A 6,000-nucleotide genomic window follows, 5' to 3' on the forward strand; every position below is an offset into this window, starting at 1 on the left:
GGATGACCTGTCATCCAGGAGGTGCCAAGATAAAAGGGAGGGTGGAGGGGAGTGTAGTGTATTATGGATGGAATGGGTGGGAATGGTTTTTATGCCTTTTTCTTTTTGGCTACCTCCCTTGTAAGGGGGAAAAAGCCTTTGGTGTATGTATGTATGAATTTTATTTGTTATGTTATTATTTCAAATTCAAATTAGATAGTGAATGACTGTGTGGGTGGGTGTGGGAGGCTGGACTAAAAGACTTAATCGGTACAGACCTTATATGAACATCCTGGTTGCAGTTCCAACTGTGACCACTAATCTTTGATCATGCTCAATGAATCACTTATACTTAGCTCTCAGATTTAACATACTCTCTTCTTGAACTGATAGAACTGAACTTGACTCTCTGATAAAAGCTTAGAAACTGACTTAGTTTAACTCCTCAAGAACTTTGACATTTACACCCTTCTACTTTAAACTGAATAATTTAGAGTGCCAGAACAGATTGAAATTTACTCTGTTGCTGGCCAGGACAAAACCTCTGGATGATATAGACTCCTACAACTAAATATGATTGGTTACGATTCTCTCTGTATTCTATTACTGGCCAATGGGAACACATGCCTTTTTGGAAACATCCTTGCCTTCCTCTGACAGGCTTGATTCATTAGGTCAGCGGAGGTCACGAGTCCATTATGGAATACGACCTCAACAAGACAGAAATGGTGTTTATGGTTTGAGAAGGGGCCTTGCATGATGTGATGATGAAAACTAGTATCGACTAGTATCACTGTCTAGTATCAACTAGTATCAACCAGTGGTGATGTTGCCATCATCAAACCAATCACCACATAGTATGTTAGTGATGGAATGGGTGGAATTGGTTTTTATGCCTTTGTTTTTTGGCTACTTCCCTTGTAAGGCAGAAATAGCCTTTGGTATATGTATGTTGGTTTATTTTACTGTATATATGTTAAGATGGGAGGGACAGTGAGTATTTGGGTGGATGGGTATAAAGGTGGGCATATGTTTTAACACTGCCACCTCCTTTATCAGGGGGCGAAGGCCTTTTGGTATGTATCTACCTAACTGTAGTATACAGAAAAGTACCAATGTTCATGGGGTCTTGTCTCTGACTCTCAAACTTACCATATATAACTTCATATTTATGAATAGGTCTAAATTGGGCTATATCCTTATTTTCCAATTATCATACTTTAATTTGAAAAATGGGAAAAAATGGGAAATAAGCCAGTTGTTTGCTGATGACACTGCGCTTGTGGCAGGAGCAGAGAAGGGATTGAGGAAGTTAGTGACAGAGAAGGTGTGTGAAAGAAGGAAGTTGAAGATAAATATGGGAAAATGTAAGGTGATGGGATGTACAAGGGGAGAGAGTGACAGCAGACTGGGAGTGAGCATAAAGGGAAAGAGACTGGAGGAAGTGGATAGTTTTAGATACTTGGGTGCGAATGTGGCAGGAAAGGGAGGAGTGGGGGTGGAGGTAGAATGTAGATTGAGAGAAGTGAGTAATTGCCTTGGCTTAAAAAGTGTATTGAGAAACAGATATCTGGGAATGGATGCTAAGAGGAGGTTATATGAAGGAGTGATTGTGCCGACAGCACTGTACGGGGCAGAAACATGGAACATAAGAGAGGAAGAGAGAAAGAGTTTGAATGTGTTTGAGATGAAATGTCTGAGAAGTATGATAGGGGTTACTAGGCTAGATAGAGCGAGAAATGAGGAGGTGAGGAGGAGAACAGGGGTGGAAAGGGAGTTGGGAGATAGGGTTGATGAAAGAGTATTAGGATGGTTTGGACACATGAAAAGAATGAGTGAAGAAAGATTAGTAAAAGAGGTGTGGAAGGCAGAGGTGGAAGGAGTGAATATGAGGGGGCATCTTAGGATAAGATGGATGGATGGGGTAAAAGGGGCATTACAAAAGAGAAGAATGTCTGTTGAGGAAGGATGGGATAGGACAGAAGATAGGGGTGAATGGAGAAGGGTTGTGTATAGATGATGCTGTGATGCATGAGGGGAGTGAGTGGAGGATGGGGGGTGAGGAAGTATGTATGAGAAATAATTTGACGCAGCCTGAGGGGATTTCTCCCCGTCTTCTCCTTTTCTGCATGAGGGAACGGAGAGGGGGTCGCCGAATTAATGAAGCGGCCTTGCTGTGGATGTGCTGTGTCTTGTGACACTGCCTCTGACCCAGGGCAGTGGATAGGATGCAGGGATGACCCGTCATCCAGGAGGTGCCAAGATGAGAGGGAGGGAGGAGGGTGGAGGGGAGTGGAATATGTAGGAAATGGAATGGGTGGGAATTGTTTCTATGCCTTTTTCTCTTTGGCTACACCCCGTGTAAGGGGGAAAAAGCCTTTGGTATATGTATGTATGTAATTTGAAATCATGTATTGTTCTAGCTAGGGCTTAGCTGTCTGTACACCAAGGGCCTTTTCCCCTATATAACAGAGGTAGCCTTGGGCCAGTTCACCTAATCTATTCTAGGTATTTATGCATCTGTATGGCCACCCTGTGTATAAGGGATAAAAGTCTACTGATATATGTATGCATGCTGTTCATTTGTTCTTATATATATAAACATAAACATAACAATCCTACCCTTATAAAGGGGATGGCAAAGCATACACCTACGCCACACCCATCAAAAATACATAACTGTACTTGCTCTTACTAATGTGATTTTCTTGTTTTTACTACAGCATACTGAAAGTGACTTGATATCTGCAAAGCACAATGTAGGTGAAGCTTCTCTTCATTTGGATTGTTACTGAAGTTCTTTGTATTTTGTAGAGTGTTACAATCAATTTACCTTTTTGTGATCTTGGTCTGTGTTATAGGAGTGCAACAAAGTTGAATGAGTGTTGTTTTTATTTTTCTACAGTGTAAATAGTGTTTTGGTATGGTAATAACTAGGGGTGTGCCGATTCAATTTTTTTGCTGATGCCATTGCCAATGCTGATTCCTATTTACCATTAATTGCCAATGCCAATACCAATGCCGATTCCTATTCACTCTTAGTTGTTGATGCTGATGTAGATTCCACTTTATATAATTATGGTATATCAGATTTTAGTATAAAGTAATTAAACTATGATTTTACTTGCTTTATAATCTCTTTATTCTATAATCTCTTTATTTTATATTATTTGTTTATTATTATTTGCTTGATTTTCATTTATTATTTACTATTTTCCTCTTTGTTTAGTATTTAACTATACCTATGCATTTATTTTGTGAATTATTATGTTATAATTTTTAATTATTTATTTTATTTATTTATTTATTTATTTATTTTATTTTATTTTATTTTATTTTATTTTTTTGCATCCAACCTAGTTATGGACCAAAAGTTCTCCTGTCAGCATGCTCCTCCTTTGTAATCCTTTATGTAGATTTATACAAACCAGTCATTGAGCTGTTGGATGCTAATGATTGAATGAACTTAATAAAGCACTTATTGATTGATCACTTTATGATTATCAGTGTATGATTGTATTATTTTCTTTCAGTTGAAAAAGAGGTCAAAATTACCAATTTCATAGATTTTGATGCAACTACTAACTTCAACTAACTTGAATAATTTAATGCATGGTTTTAATAAAATACATGTGCAAATTGTAAAATTTATTGATAAATTTCTTAATCCTAACTTATTAGTAAAACCTAAACCTAACTCAGTCTCTGCTATCTGATATTTGACCCCAGGAATGTGGAAAATGGCATCAGCATTGGCAAAATATTGCCAATGCCAATGCTGAATCCCATTCTAAAAAAATTGCCGATTCTTGCCAATGCTGATTCATCGAAAAAGTGCCAATTCTTGTCAATGCCGATTAATCAGCACACCCCTAGCAATAATTCAGAAGTACTTATTGTTGATATGGTTATAAGTGATACTGTGGTATTAATCTAATTGAATTTCCAAAGCATTCCTTTACTTGAAATACAACAATCTTAGTATCACATTTATTATTTCTAAGAATATTCTTAAATACAAAATGTTCCTGAAATGTCTTTTACACCTTGTAAGGGAAGTGACCAAGTCAAAACATGCCTTGACACTTTGTGGGAGAAAAATACAGAAAGGGGATTCCCAATTTCCCTCACTGCCCCATTTACTTACCATTTATAACACACATATGATATAGTGGTGGTATTCCTATGCCCCACCACAGGAGAATGAGAAAAAAAAGATATAATGGCTTGTGAGTGGTTCAGGAGAGATATAAGAACAATAGAAATTAAATTTAGTAAAAATGAAGAATTTGGTGAACATTCCTCCACGAATGAAGATTTGTGTCACAGTAGGAGTGTCACTCTAGTCTCTAAAGTATCAACATCATATAACTATGCAGCCTTTACACCAGTGCAGGGAATAACATACCAGCAAGTGATTTTTTTTTTAGAGAATGCAGATTGTATTTCTGCAGAATTATTATGAATTGAAGATGATTTAATGTTGAAAGATGAGACTTTGTGCAAGTAAGCTTGACTCCATTGTTGAAGTTATTATGATATTGGTCTTAAATATGATAATGGCTGTAGAATAACAATATTTTTGCTAATAACACAATGTGTTAGGTAGAGCCACTTTGTCCAATGAGAAACAGAGACCTAGATGACATTCTGTATAGAATAGTAGAACACAGTAAAGCACAATGAAATACAGTGAATATTGAAGGACATGGTGAATATAGTAAGTATTAGATCATGTTAGTTTAGATATTAATACATATATTGTGCAATGGGAACATGTGGTAAATTAATATATAACATCTGTGAACCACAATTGATAAATGTAACTAGTTTGCTCTTTCATAGTCTTATGAAGAGAGTGGAGACATAGCTAACTAAAGAGAAGTTTATAGACATAACCGCTTACTGTACACATTTTGAACAATATGAGCAGAATAATTTCTTTCTTCAATTTTTATAGCACAGCCACAATTTTAGCAGTTGCTGCTCTTTGCTTTATGTCCTGGAGTACTTGTTAGGAATTAAGATTTTTCTCAGTGAACTGCTGGTGTAGGTTATTCTTATCAATCTTTTGTTTGCATGAAAGTACAGTATCCTCAATAAAACCCTTTGCTGGACAAAGGTTTCTCTTGTTTGAACAAGGTAACCAGCATTTGGTAGAAAAAAACAAATGTAGCCTAATGACCTTTAAAGGTTCAAGAAAATTTGTGCTGTTACCACATTTTTTGTTTTTATTTGATATTTACATCTGACATGTAGATGCTCATGTAAACAAAATTGTTGCTCATCTCTAGTTTTAGTTTGTAAACCATATGCTCACAATATATCTATAATTAAGAATAACTGTAAATGCTCTCTTTTTGCAGAGCTAGATTGATCTTAAAAGGAAATATATTATTTAAACAAAGGAGCTATTTGAACTTGCACATATGTATTTTACTTGGGAGCTCCTCTGTGTCATGTAAAAATTAAATGAAAATAAAGAGCTTAAAGTGAACTAGATATTTTATCATACCTTGTATCCTGTCTTGAATTGTATCTTTTTGGACATGGTTTCCTCTTTAGAAAAGATGAGATTGTGCTACAAGATTCTAAGGCATGATTAAAGCCATCACCTTTACCGAGTACTCAGATTTCTAGTGCAAGTACAAAGCATCAACAGCTTGTAAATTTGAATGCAGGTTTGCATTTAATAAAACTTGATCAAAACCCATTTAGCACTTTGGACTTGGTTACCTTGCATAGATTGAATCATTTTGGTGTTCACTTATCTTGCATAGAATGAAATATTTTAATGTTCAGTTTGCATAGGTCAAATTATTTTGGTGTTCACTTACCTTGCATAGAATAAATTATTTTAGTGTTCAATTACTTTGCATAGGTCAAATTATTGTGGTGTTCAGTTGCCTTACATAGAATCATATTGGTGTTCAGTCCTTTGAATTTAAGAGTGGTTTCCTCAAAATGAATGCAATTGTCTTATTGTAGCCAGGGGAAACATACAAGTCAATCTTTGCATTC

At 36.0% G+C, this 6,000-nt stretch overlaps 1 protein-coding gene across 2 annotated transcripts in view; it reads left to right on the top strand.

The window, feature by feature from the left end:
- Positions 1-5,476, top strand: part of Aprt (adenine phosphoribosyltransferase) — a 40,241-nt gene extending 34,765 nt beyond the window's left edge. For both annotated transcript variants that reach the window (XM_076185109.1, XM_076185110.1), the window contains exon 6: positions 2,703-5,476. The gene's annotated coding sequence lies outside the window, so the exon portion shown is untranslated. The remainder of the gene's footprint in view (positions 1-2,702) is intronic.
- Positions 5,477-6,000: the final 524 nt, after the last annotated feature.

This window comes from Oratosquilla oratoria, chromosome 5 (assembly GCF_046742065.1).
Source record: "Oratosquilla oratoria isolate Oo_2021 chromosome 5, ASM4674206v1, whole genome shotgun sequence".
In the NCBI taxonomy this organism is placed as follows: domain Eukaryota; kingdom Metazoa; phylum Arthropoda; class Malacostraca; order Stomatopoda; family Squillidae; genus Oratosquilla; species Oratosquilla oratoria.